The sequence below is a fragment of the Sciurus carolinensis genome, chromosome 11 (genome assembly GCF_902686445.1).
Source record: "Sciurus carolinensis chromosome 11, mSciCar1.2, whole genome shotgun sequence".
Taxonomy (NCBI): domain Eukaryota; kingdom Metazoa; phylum Chordata; class Mammalia; order Rodentia; family Sciuridae; genus Sciurus; species Sciurus carolinensis.
In genome coordinates, this window is record NC_062223.1 from 41,102,993 (window position 1) to 41,117,829 (window position 14,837).

Sequence of the window (14,837 nt, forward strand, 5' to 3'; positions counted from 1 at the left end):
AAATTGTATACCCTGAATACTTGCTCTCATTTTCCCTAAGTATAGAAAGAGGAAAGAGGGAGACTCAGCCCTTATATAGCCCAAAACTGAGAAATTCTGTGTGTGGTCTTTAAGATCACTGTTCTCAATTCTTCATGCCCTTTCTGCTTTAGAATGATACGAACACATCCTTTGCCATTTGTCTTTTCAGTTTCTCCCATTAGTGCAGGTACTCATGTCCTCTTTCCTGCCCCAACACTGGGGCTCGGCTACATAACTTGCTTTTGTCAATGTAAAGTGAGTGACGAAGTGACAACATGTCATGTTTAGGTAAAGAACTTAAGAACTATCATGTGTGTCTGTTCATGTGCTTACATTCCTAGGATCACCATGAGAAAAGCAGGTCCTCAAAAGTTGCTGAACTTTCAGTGTGGGACCCAGAAAGAAACAGATCAACTAGAACTTGACATTAGCCTGGAGCCATACCAAGTTCACTTGCTGCATTGCAATTAAAAAAAAAAAAAGTTGGATATTATACTCCATGAGTTTGGGGGATAGTTGTTATATAGCATTATTGATGCATTAGCTGACCATTTCAACTCAATGGACTTCCCTGGTTCTCCCTGCCTTTACCTACATGATGGCAGAGCCAAATGCTATCCAGCTGACTGATGTCAAGTGTCAGTTCCATCTCTTTCTGTCCATGTGACTGAGCAAGTCACTTAAATGTATTTGAGATTCAGTTTTCATATTTGTGGGCTTGAAACAGTAAAGTGATGGGTACAGGGGCAAAGGAGATAATGTATAAAAAGCACTATTCACATGGTAAATCTTAAATATAAGTATTGACCACTTGTGCTGGTGGTATTATTATTATTATTATTATTATTATTATCCTCACAACTACTCATACTTCCAGCAACCAATGAAGGCCATTTTCCTACTAGTCATTTGGGCCTTTGTGGGAAGCATCCTGTTCACCAGCATCCTTTCCCCGACCTTTCCCCATCTCAAAAGTCCTTGAAGAATCTGGGCTTCAAAGCAACATCCAAAGGCATTTGCTCTGAGTCTTTTCCCACCATCATTAGCTAGAAAAGGAGAGAATTCAGAAGGAGGACAAGAATAGCTTAACTCAGCTTTTAGATCTAAACTCTGCATTCCCAGAGAAGCAAGCAGTTTGCACTCAGATCTCACGTTTTCCCTTATCACTGAGGCCTGGCACACAGAGGTGTGCTTTGTGGAGTCTCCAGGACTCTCCTGAAATCAATTACCAATTGATATAATTCAGGTCACATACGTAAGTGGAAGAAGCTTCATCCAGGTGCCCTCACTGACAGATTTAAAAATAATTTCTGAGAAACTTTCCTTATCCAAAAACAGTAGACTTTTAGGTGAGGATTTGGCCATAAACAATATTGAATGGAAAACACACATAGTAAAGAGAAAAATCTAGAGTCCTAGTAGATTAGACTGCTATCTAAGACTGTAATTCTCTGCACTGCTAGTTCAGAGTCATGTTTACTACCACAGTGCCTTGAATTATGGTAAATTGATAAATATCACTACATGATTCTAGCATTGCTGATCTCATTTTAGAGGTGGGAATATTTTATTTTTTTATGCTTGGAGTCTACAAAAAATTGTGAATAGTGAGTTACAGAAAGATTAGAGGTTGTTATTCTGTAACAAAGGACATGACGGTGATTGTATTAGTCAAGGTTCTCTAAAGGAACAGAATCAACAGGAAATATGATTATAAAAGGGAATTTATTAGATTGACTTACACAACCAGAAGTTGAATAGTCCACAATGACCATCTGCAGGCTGGAGAGCTGGAATAACCAGTAGCTGCATAGTCCAAGATCCTGAAGCCTCAGAACAAGAGGGATCAATGGTGTTACCCCAGTTGGAGACTGAAGGCTTATGGAAACTCCCTGGACAATCACTGGCAGAGTCCACTTTGGAAGAGTGAGGGAGAGAGTCTGATAACCTCCCGGGATCACAGCAGCAATAGAACCCCTTCAAGAAGAATGAAGCTTGTATCTGCTGCTGCTTCCTTGTTCTTCCAACTTTTATTCCATCCAAGTCACCATCCTATTGGACAGTGCTGCCCACACTCAGGAAGGGACTCTACTTCAGTCCTCTATACCACATGCCAATCATTCCTAGACACGCCCCCACTGACACACCCAGAAGCCTCTTAATCTTTGGCATATCTTAATTCAATCAAGTTGACAATTCAAATCAGCCACCATAGTTGTCCTTTTCTTACATCTCAAACTAGAAGTCAGTCCTGTTAAGGAAGAGACAGGAACCCATTGGTTCCCTGTTTGACTTCTCCAATTGTAGAGAAAATGCCAGAGAAAAATAATTCACAAAAATATTTTAAAGAACACAAATTGATTTTGTAGAAACATCAAGCTCACAGAGTCTCCTTGGAGAACAATAACAAGGAGTCATACCTTTGGCTTCTGGCTGAATTATTTTGCACTTTAAAATCTGGTACCTATCTCAGTCATTTTTCATTATTACCACCTTGAGTATTTTTCTGCTTTTTAAATTTTTCCTTACTTACCTCTCCTTCCCTGAAATATTAACAGCACAGATAAATTTCAGGTATACTTGATATAAATTTGTGCTTTATATTTAAAAAATAATTTTAATCTCCCCCTCCCAGGAACAAAATTTTCCCCCCTTGGGGGTGATATAGCCCACATTGCCACTGGATAATCTAAATAAAGCACTAGGGTATTGTACATAGTTAAACCAAGCTATACAATCAATGTGGTACAATCTGTAATGTACACCTTGTATCATTCTAGAACTCTTTAAAAGTATTTTCTGAATCTTTATTATGTTGTTTGTCTTTTAATCATTATTATGTGTGTATGTTACCGGGGATTGAACCCAGGGCTTCGTGCTTACTCAACAAACACTCTACCATCAAGCTGAATCCCCAGTCCTGTTATGTCCTTTTTTATAGAATGATAACCTCTAATCTTTCTGTAAGTCACTCATCATATTTTTTGAGAACTCCAAGCATAAAGAATAAAATATTCTCACCTCTAAAACAGTTCAACAATGTTAGAATCACTGGTATTGATATTTGTCAATTTGCCATAATCAAATAATGTCCCCAAATAATCAAAGGCAGGGGAATATGGAATTACCTCATCCCTTAGAGAACTTCAGGTAACTTTTAGTTATCTTGACAAAACTGTCTCATAAACTCTTGAGGTCTTGTGGAGTTTGCTGGTTGGAGAGGTACCCAGCATTTTCTTTTCATTTTATATTGTCATTTCCTGGTGAGAAACTGCCTCTGCCCTGTTGTATGTCAGGTAGCTAAAACAGTGAGAGTAGGTGTGAGGTGTGGTATACAGATGCCCTGTTCTCTTGACTCTCCTGCTGGTTCTAAAGGAAGGATGCACGACAGCACTTAGCCAGTCGAGCACTGTCTTCCAGGACTTTGAAACTCAAATAATAAAAACAGGACATGAGAAGCATGGTGCCCACCGGCCATCCCTTGATCTTAGTGTGAGACTACTGCTAATGGAAAATATTCCCAGCTTTCTGGAATCACCCTGATCTTTCCCCACTTCACAAGTTCAAGTGCTACATCTTTTCAATTCCATTATCCCACTATTTCTTTTCAGCATTTTCTTACTTAAATTATCCTGAATTTGTTTCCAGTTCTCCAAACCATGAAATTTTTTAAAATACCAGAAATTTGGTAAAAGATGAGAAACTTGCTTACTTTGGTATGTCTCAGGAGAAGATTCTTAAGCTGCCCTGCCCAATAAAGATAGCCACTAACCACATGTGGCTACTTATATTTAAATTAACTCAATCAAAATTAAATACAAAAGAAAACATTAGTTCCTCAGTCACACTGGCTACATTTCAAGTGCTCAAGAGCCACATGTAACTAGTGACCACCCTACTGGACAACGCAGAGGTAGATTGTTGCTATCACTGCAGAAAATCCTACTGCACAGTGCTATTCTAAAGTGTCCAGGGTCCATGAAGGAAAAAGGGGGAGAATATCAAGAAATCCTCATAGAAAACTCAAAGTTGACTGATTAGAAGAGGACCTGCGCTTTCTAAGACGTCTAACTATGATAATATCTCTTGTATAAACAGGCAAGAATCTAACCTAGTACTTGGTACATGGTAGTCCCTAATGAATATGCACTGAATTAATGGCTGTGATATCAGAGGTTTCCTGAGCTGTGAGAATTAATAAACCTCCCATCTGTGCTGTCTGGACTGTTTGGTGATTTACCTTTCATAGGTCATTTGAAATTAAGAAAGCAGGTAATACCTCTTAGGTTTCTATTACTGGGGAAATAAGTGCTGAAATGAGATGATAAATGTGTGTTTGGAAAGCAAAATAATCTAGGGAAGCAGTTGCTCAGAGTGTATTCTGTATGGGGTCAAAGGTGTTAGTCTATTTTTAATAGGTTAAGGGTCCTGGTAAAATAAATTAGGAAAACAAAGGCTATGTTAACTAAATGTAGGTGGGTAATATTTTTGAGATACAAACCAATATATTTCTCTCCAGACAGTTGGCTTTCTTCAAACTCCTACACAGCCCCCATTAATACCACTGCTCTTTTCTGTGAGCAGAGCTGTAGGGATGTGATACAGTGGAAAGCAAAGGAAATAACTACCATCCTATCCTCCAACTGGTTTCTCCAAAGTCTAAGCCCTTGCGGGAAAGACGGTTCTGGAAGATGAGACAAATGATTTGGGAGAAATATGAGTAGTGAAAGCAGTGCCTATAATCAGTCCTCCACCCACCTGCAAGAAAGAGGATTTTCTGGACAAAGAGGAAGAGAAGGAAAAAAGACATAAAAATAGGTAAGAGAGCAGTCACTGGTGGTTTTGGAAGGAGCAGCTCAGAGAGGTTCAGTCCCCATTGATGAAAGGCCTGTGTAGTCTGCAGAGGAGTGCTCAGACAGCCTGCTGGAAAGTTCTACTGTCCCTGGGCAGCAAAACTGCAGCAGAATGACTCCTAAACAACTACACTCAGCCTAGAAACCGAAGAGGGAGACTGGGACTCAAAGAGGCAAAGCAGACACTTCGCAAGCCCAAGTGCTACTTCTTTTTAATTCTATTATCCCACCGGTAAGCTCTTTATTCAGTTGTGGCCTGCCTTGACTGAACATGCAAAGCACCAGACAGGATGAAGGGTAACACAGGACACTTTGCAGGCACAGATTTCTAATAGAGCCAATATCCCTGCTCCTGGGGCAAGGCATTCTCAAACAGAGCACAGCCCCATGCTGGGTGTTACTTTCCAGTGAATGGTTTAGGAAAACATCACTTGCTGCAAACTGGAACTAACAGACATTTGCAGCTGCTGAAGACAAGGGGTGCCCCCACTTTCCTGGCAGCACATGGAGACTTGTGCTTGGACAGGCACAGCTAGACACATCCGGGATCACTCCAGAGAGAGATCTTGCTCTTGCTGCTGAACTTCTATGTAGAACTTGTATGTGAGCAGTCTTGCAATCTGAGTGCTAGTTGTTTAGAGAAGAATCATGACGATCCCAGGAACCCTATTTCCATGGAGCATCTTGGAATACCCAAAAATGCTTATTCAATCAAATGGCTGTATTGTAAGCTTAATAACCATTACCTCAGGGTGGGAAGTAGGACTAATGTTTTAATCTTTCTACTCCTTTCAAATTTTCCAAAATAATTATGTATTAGTTTTATAACACAAAATGAGCTTTTCTTGAAATACTATCTATATCCTTAGCAGTTTGGGAATTAAGACATTAATTAAGCCAAATTTAACTAGGCCTGACATGATTAAAGCTTAATTTTTGAATGATGATATATTTACTATCCAGGTCATTATAATATTAATTACATTCAATTCATTTGCTTGTTTATTCAGTTAGTCATTTTTCCTATTATAAATATTCTTTCATTCAACTATATTTTTTAGCTGCAGATGAACTGAATAAAATACTTTTATTTTTAATTTTTTTAAATTTATTTTTATGTGGTGCTGAGGTTGGAACCCATGTGGAAGGCAAGTGCTCTACCACTGAGCTACAGCCCCAGTCTCTCGACTATTTACTTTTTTAAAAAATTATTTTTTTATTTTTACAGACTGCATTTTGATTCATTGTATACAAATGGGTATAGCTTTTCATTTCTATGACTGTGCATGATATAAATTCATACCATTCGTGTAATCATACATGTACATAGGGTAATGATGTCTGTCTCATTCCACCATTTTTCATACCCCACCTCCCTCTCATTTCCCTCTACGTAATCTAAACTACCTCCATTCTTTCCTCAACCCCCACCACCCGGTCCCCATTAGATATCATCATCCACTTACCAGGGAAAACATTTGGCCTTTGGTTTTTTGGGGAATGGTTTATTTCACTTAGTATAATATTCTCCAATTCCATCCATTTATCTACAAATACCATAATATTATTCTTCTTTATGACTGAATAAAATGCAAATTTAAACAATTCTAAGATTTCATCTTACTCCAATTAGAATGGCTATTATCAAGAACACAAACAATAATAGATGTTGGCGTGGACATGGGTATCACTGCCCTCCGCCGGCGGAGGCAATGATAACGCGTACGCTTCCTTTTCACACGAACAAAAAAGCCCAAAAGACAAAGACCAATGAACGATGAACAATGAACGATGAATAATGCCCAACAAACAAAATGCTCTTTATTCGAGGAAGTGTCTGGGTTATATAGCAAGCATAAGTCAATCAGAATCAGCCTGAGATCAGTCTCTAGGCAGTTACAAGAATCACCTCATATACAGCAGCCAATCAGAGTTACTGAGCATGTGGGGAGAGCATGATAACAATGTAATACAATAAGGGCAACAAGAAGGCATGCAGCGAGCATGAGTCAGCAGTGTTAGCTGTTTGTTGCAAACCAGGGGCCCCAGACTGAGGTCCTCGATGTTGCAAACTGGGCCACCCCGGCTCAGTGCCAGACTAGGGTGGGGTCCGCGGTACCCCGACAGCTCCCCCTTTCCTTTATTAAAAGAAAAGGCTTGAGACCGTGCCTGTCTTAGGTTGAGGGGTCAGCTCATGTCCTTACCCGTCATCAAAGACTGTAGAGCATGCTACAGCTTCTGTCTTAGGTTGGTACATGGCCACCTCCTTCATTACCCGTCATTGACTACCGGTCCAGCATAGAAAGCCAAACTTGAGGGGAACTGCCAGCCTCTAGGGCGGTCATGGCCAGATGAAAAATAATCCAGTCTTTTTGTTGGGTGGCTCGTAGTTGTACAACTACCAAGGAGGAGTAAAAACCCCAAAGTATCAAGGCTTGCCCACTGTTGTACAAAATTGAAAGCAGAAGAAAACCACTTAGCCGGCTCAGACATAGAAGCAATTTGTACCCTAGTAGAATTAACTTTGACAATTTCAGCCCTAAGCTGTGAGGTAAGATTATCAAATTGAGACGATCAAGTAGGCTGGCAATTTTCTAGATAACCCAGCTATGGTGCTGGAATTATCATATACAATGGAAGTAACACAGACAGTTCTTAAAGAGTAAACACATCCCAGTCCCAAAAGTTCTTGTAATATGTCCACTTGTTCTTGTAATAGGTCCACTCTCTGATCTACAAGGAGTATGTCTGTTGTTAGATGTTGGTTTAGGGTCTCTTTAGTCTATAAGGCTGCAGCTGTATTTTCGGCCAAGTGATTGTTGTTGCTGTCTGTATGGTCTGTATGGTTGCGTCAATGCTGCTGGTGCGGTGACTGCTACCGTGGCGATCACAGCCATTATGATGCCAAAATCTCTCCTGTTTCTTGATAATAGTACTCTGTACCTGTAACAAAGACTGGGACTGGTAGGAAGGTAGGAACACACATTAAGACTGCCTGTGAGAACCTAGAAGCATTTGTTTGTTAGCTGAAACATAAAAGGGGAGAAAACACAAACTGGCGTAGGTGGAAACATAATATTTCTGGTCCTCCTAAGAGAGCAAAGAAAGGTTGTAAGTTAGTATATAAAGAGGAGGTATTAGTTAAAGGCAGAGGATATGGCCAAGCTCTAACTATAGCCCATAAGTTCCGAGTCTGGCTGTCCAGTTGTATCCTTATTGTTGTCACTCTCATGTTGTATTGTTCTGGTCAGTCTCTCGGGAATCCAGACCGGAGTTTGTTGATCCTGTGGAAAGACACAAACAGATCCTCGGACCCAACGTAAAGGTTTTAACTCTCCTGTAGATAATTTTAAGTAAGGTCTGATCCAATTGACATCTCCTAATAATTTTTGATAATCATTTAGGGTTTTTAATTGGTCTGTTCTGATAGTAAGCTTTAAAGGTTGGACTGTAGTAGCAGACAGTTTTGTTCCTAGATAATGTTGTAGTTCTCCTGTTTGTAATTTTTCAGTCATGAACTGTAATGCCTGTGTTAGAATGTCTCTATCTTTATGACATATTAATATGTCATCCATATAATGATAGATAAGCAATTCCCGAAAGTTATTTTGAGTGGTTTTTAAAGCTTTATCTACATATATTTGACACATTGTAGGGCTATTGGCCATGCCCTGAGGCAACACTATCCATTCATATCTTTGATCAGGTTGGGAATGATTTATAGCAGGCAGAGTGAAAGCAAATCTCCAACAATCCTTTTTATGGAGGGGAACGGAGAAAAAACAGTCCTTTAAGTCTAATATAATGGTGGGCCAGTGTTTAGGTAAAGCTGAGACTAATGGTAACCCACATTGGATAGGTCCCATAGGATACATTTGATTATTAATGGCCCGAAGATCATGTAATAACCTCCATTTTCCTGATTTTTTCTTAATGACAAATATTGGAGTATTCCAGGGAGAGGTAGAGGGTTGCAGGTGACTTGCATTAAGTTGCTCCTGTACTAATTCATGAGCAGCCTCTAGTTTTTCCTTAGTGAGGGCCACTGTGGTACCCAACAAGGCTTATCGCTCAGGAACCCAGATAGGCGATGTTTTATCCTGTGGAAACACACAAACCGAGCCTTGGCTCCAGTAAAGAAAAATTTAGACTCTATAACGTAGTACAATACTCTAACAGTTGCTTACCCATCATTGTATAAACCCCTATTTTTTAAGACTAATTGTTCTAAAGAATAAAACTTAACAGACACAAAGTTAAGAGTAAATTAGTGTTTCCAAGAAATCCTTGTTATTTTACCATGTCATTTTATCATATAGATTAAACTTTGGTTTATATTAGAACATTAGTAATTCACCTTAGGAAAAACCTTAAATAGCTTTAAATGTTTCACATACATATAACCATCTTAGTTACATGCAAACTTGTTGAAACTTGCCCTTTACTTACATAGACTTTCTTAGCATTACACAAGCACTTTCTTACCCAGAAACATTTCTTTTTTCCTTTTATTAAATATATTTCCATACCCAGAACCTTTTATTTTCTCTTTCCTATTTATTGACCCCTTTTTGTTCACATTCTGAAACAACTATTATGAAATTTCTGAATTCAGATAAATTACTCTATTTTAATAAGACTAAATCTTTTGTTGTTTATAGTACTCTAATTGAAACACAGTTGAAACTTTTGGGACCCTTTGTATATAGAATTGCACTTGTTAGGACATAACTCTTAGTAACCTTGTTTTTATAGTAGTGAGGATACAAAGTAATTGTAAGCCTTTTTATTTACCAACCTATGAAAACACCAATAATGTTTAAGTATGTTACCCCATGTAATTTAAAGAGTTAAAAGTACTCGATGTTATTTAACAATTAGCATTTTAACTTTGTAAATTAATCAGATGTCTCTACAAAAACATTTGAGTAATACCATACATGTTAACTCTAAGTCACTTATTCTGCAAAAACCAAGATATCAGACAAGTGTCCTGAACAGTATTTGTTGTCTCTTTCCTGTTGAAGAAAAGTCCTAGAAACAATTGATATTAGACATTTTATTAACATCAATATTTTATTAGCTTGACCACCTAAAGACTTGCAAGTTATTTTCAAAGACATTTTACTTTTCTTAGTTTACCCAATTTGAATTGAACCTTTAAATCACGTGAATTAAAAGTATCTGGATCCATTTTTAAATTTTAATTTTAGGAGCGCTCAGTTTTGATACAGACAAAACATGACATCAGACAGCACAACATACACATAACACAAAATCAAAGGCCTTGAAACTTTATAGGTGAATCTCCATTGCAATGTAACAGATGTTCAAAAACTCTAGTTGAATCAAAAAAATCATGAGCTCAAAAAAACATAATTAAAAAAGAACAAAAGTCCTGGAAAAATGATACGGCCGTTCCTGGTTAGTAATCAATTCAGGTTTGGACGCAGAAAATTGTGAAACAACTATCTCCCAATATTTGTGGGGACTGGGGCTACTATATTATACTCCTTACTAGGACATGCCACTGATGGTTGGGCTGTTTCTAAGAGCTGAGAGTGCAGGGTCCTTATTTGTGTCTAGACACCCTCTCACTAAAGACCATATAGCCATAGTTCCAACAGGCAGTGGATCTTGTCGATCTGCCCTATGAAGATCCTCTCCAAGATGTTCCCACTGTGGAATATTTAATAATCCTTCATCTAAAAACCAAGGAGCTACATTCTCTATTGTATCTAAGAATGTTCTAGCAGTTTTGATTTTTAAAGGTGTACCATTGGCCTTAAGCAGTTCCCGTAAGGGTTGTTGCATACGAACTTTTGATATTTCAGACCCCATCTTGTACAATGTAAGCCGCGTTCCACGTGCTTATCTAGTCCTTGAACCGCCTTTCCAGGGTGTAGCCGCCTTTCGCGTGCTACTTTCACTTTAATATGGACCGCCTTTCGCTTAGTCCGGATAGTCGCGTACCGCGAACGTCAAGGCTGCCTTTCAAGGCTGCCTTTCACCTGTTTACTTTTGCTTCTGGATAGTCGTGTACCGTGAACGTCAAGGCTGCCTTTCAAGGCTGCCTTTCACCTGTTTATTTTTTGACCTTTTTATAACCGGTTTAACTTGTTAAAAAATTTTAAAATATCTTACCTTGTTTTCTTTATAAAGTTTTCAGTTTCCCGGGTTTCGGCACCATTTATCACTGCCCTCCGCCGGCGGAGGCAATGATAACGCGTACGCTTCCTTTTCACACGAACAAAAAAGCCCAAAAGACAAAGACCAATGAACGACGAACAATGAACGACGAACAATGCCCAACAAACAAAATGCTCTTTATTCGAGGAAGTGTCTGGGTTATATAGCAAGCATAAGCCAATCAGAATCAGCCTGAGATCAGTCTCTAGGCAGTTACAAGAATCACCTCATATACAGCAGCCAATCAGAGTTACTGAGCATGTGGGGAGAGCATGATAACAATGTAATACAATAAGGGCAACAAGAAGGCATGCAGCGAGCATGAGTCAGCAGTGTTAGCTGTTTGTTGCAAACCAGGGGCCCCAGACTGAGGTCCTCGATGTTGCAAACTGGACCACCCCGGCTCAGTGCCAGACTAGGGTGGGGTCCGCGGTACCCCAACACATGGGGAAGAAGGTACACTTTTACATTGCTGGTAGAGTTGCAAATTGGTGCAGCCAGCCTGGAAAGCACTGTGGAGAATCCTCAGAAAACTTGGAATGGACCCACCTTTTAACCCAGTTACCCACTCCTCGGTTTATACCCAAAGGACCTAAAATTAACATACTGCAGTAACGCAGCCACAACAATGTTTATAGCAGCTCAATTCACAATAGCTAGATTGTGAAACCAACCTAGATGCCCTTCAACAGATGAATGGATAAAGAAACTGTTCACTTTTAAAGAAAGTATTACATCAGATGTCAGTCAACTAAATAGTCCAAGGATCAAACCCAGCATACTACCTGATTATATATGACTAGTCAGCTAACAGTGATTTTTAAATTTTCAAATGGTTGGGAGAAAATCAGAAGAAGAATAACATTTCATGACATGTGAAAAGGTACATAATATACAAATTTTCACTTGAGTCACAATTTTATCATTGCTAGAAGAGGGTTGGTCCAAAATATTTTTTGTTGCTAATATTTCTCTCTCAATTCATGTTTCAAAATACATAAAGTCAGCAAAAGTAGACCAAAGACACATGGTGGTTCTAGGGCTGGCTGCACTGTCCAGCATGGTGACAGTCCCCATGGCCACCTCCAGGGAAATAAGATACCATATCATTGTTCCATCTTAAACCCCACCTCTGAAATCATCTATCTCATGATCTAATCAAATGATCATCTCCAACCTGCTGTACCAAACCAAGACTATAACTGTAGCTACTTTTGCATTCCAGGAATGGAGCTCCCCAATCTTCATGGACTCACCTGAACAGCTTTTCCACCCTAACCCCATGTGCATTATTTTAGAACTTTGAATACCCAGAGTCAGGTCAAACATCTTTCAGATGAATGCCAAATCTCAAACCGCTTGAACAATGACTAGTAATGTCCTATTGCCTCCAGCTGTCTAATACATTAAGAAGAGGTTTTCATTTGGTTTAAAGGACCCAAATAGCCGTTCTAAACACAAGAGTGTATGATAGTTCTTGTAGTTCATTCTGATTGTGTTATTTATGATAGTATTTTGGGGCAGTGATAAAAGGAAACCTTAGATAACAAAATTAAATACTAAAGAATTTCAAATCTCCAAGTTCTTTATGTCCTGATATGGGAAGAACTCTTCTACTATTGATGTAAAAAGGCTGGAGGTACCGAGTGTAGTGGTTGCATGCCTGTAATCCCAGCAGCTTGGGAGGCTGAGGCAGGAGGATTTGTAGTTCAAAGTCAGCCTCAGCAAAAGTGAGGTGCTAAGCAACTCCGTGAGACCCTGTCTCTAAATAAAATACAAAATAGGGCTGGGGATGTGACTCAGTGGCTGAGAGCCCCTGAGTTTAATCCCTGGTAACCTCCCCACAAAATAATGTTTGGGAGTAAAGCAGCTATTCCTACTGGCTTGAGTATCTGGAAGGTTGTACAAGAAACTAATAACAATGGATATCTACTTGGGCAAGACAAGAAGATGGAGCAGATGGAGACTGCATGGGAGTTTTTGCTGCATTCTTTTATTTATTTTAACTGAGTTTTAAATGTGTTCATTATGCCTTCAAAAATTTAAATAAATTTAAATGTTCTTAAAAAATTAAATACTAAAATAAATATAATAGGTTGGTTATGGATACATGCTAACAGAATTACATTTATCAGAGATATGTGTGGAAATAGGATTATAGATAAAATATTCAACCACAAAGGTCTTTAATAATGGTATTTAGAGGCAAAAAAAGATGCAGGTTCATGGACAGCAAGCTGAATATAAGTCAACCTGTAAAATTCCTTTCATTACCTAGAAGGAAAGATACAACATGGTTCCTACCAAGTCCAAACTGTTTTTTTAATACAGAGAGTGACCATATGGGTTTCATTTTCTTTGAAGAATCTTCTCATATTATTTGTGACCAGTGATTGCATGTGACCAGTGCAATCATCTAGGACTCAATCTTGGAAACTTTGAAGGACTCCCATATTTGATTTAATTCCATACTGCAACCCTTCTGAAGTGTTTAATAATTTTTGAAGAAAGAGATTTTCACTTTAATTTTGCACCAGACCTTGCTAATTATGTAACGAGTCTTGCTCCTTACCCTCATGAAGTACAGGAAATAAGATTGCATTAACTGGAACTTTGTGTCTATAACGCAGGGAGTTCACCAATCCATGTGCAAGTTGTTCGTTATTTGTCTCTCTGCTCCCAGACTGCTCTAAAGCACCCTGGCCTATACCCCAGGAGGCATGTCGTTAGAGGGTGGATAAAAAACAACCAGAAAATACTGGATATAAAGTTTTGGATTTCTCTTTTAGTATTATATCATGAACATTCTATACATATTTAAATGTTCTTTGAAAACATGATTCTTTAATGAGTGTATAAAATCATAAATGATAGAATTAGTATAATTTAATCATTTCCCTATTGCTGGATACTTAAGTTGTTTCTAATATTTCTCTATTATAAATATAAATGTACTTATTTATACATCTTTTCCTTTGATTAGTTTTAATTTAAAACTTCTACAAGTGAAATTTCAAGTGCAAATAGTATGAAATTTTAAAGACAATTGCTACACATTGCCAAATCCAAAAAAAATGTCTGTAGCAATTTATAATCCCATCAGATGGGAGGTCAGCAGCTATTAACATTTATAAATGGTTATCAATCCATAAGGGAAAATAGCATTTTTTTTTTGTTTTACACTTAATTTGTTTGAATAATCTTAAACTGTTTTTTTTAATACAGACAGTGACCATATGGGTTTCATTTTCTTTGAAGAATCTTCTCATATTATTTGTCATTTTTCTATGAAAAGAACTATCATTTTATTTTGATTTGCATGAGCTTTTATACATGAAAAAATGCTTTATCATATTTTTGTCAAGTTATCACTTCAGGTAATCATTTTAGTTACTATGATTAAGCATATAATCCAAAAGGTAGTGATTTAGTCCCACTGAAAACACAAACTGTTTTTAAACCACTACTTTTTAAACCTTTTCTCCTACTCCATGTCTTACTGACATTCTGAAAAGGCATCAGGGGGAAAATATTAAATACTATGAACGTGGACCAGGCAGCAGAGAAACACTCATTTAAATGGAAGTCTTTGTTTGGGAATGGGGTGGGTGGAGTCCTGCCTAAGGGCAGGGCCTCAGTGGCCCCAGCCGACCACACTGCACTTAGAAACACCTTTCTCTTAACCTTGAAACTGCTTTCCAACAACTTTCAAAAGCTCTTAAATAAATGCAAAATCTTAAGGGCTAAAACATCCAGGTCACAAGAACTGTATTT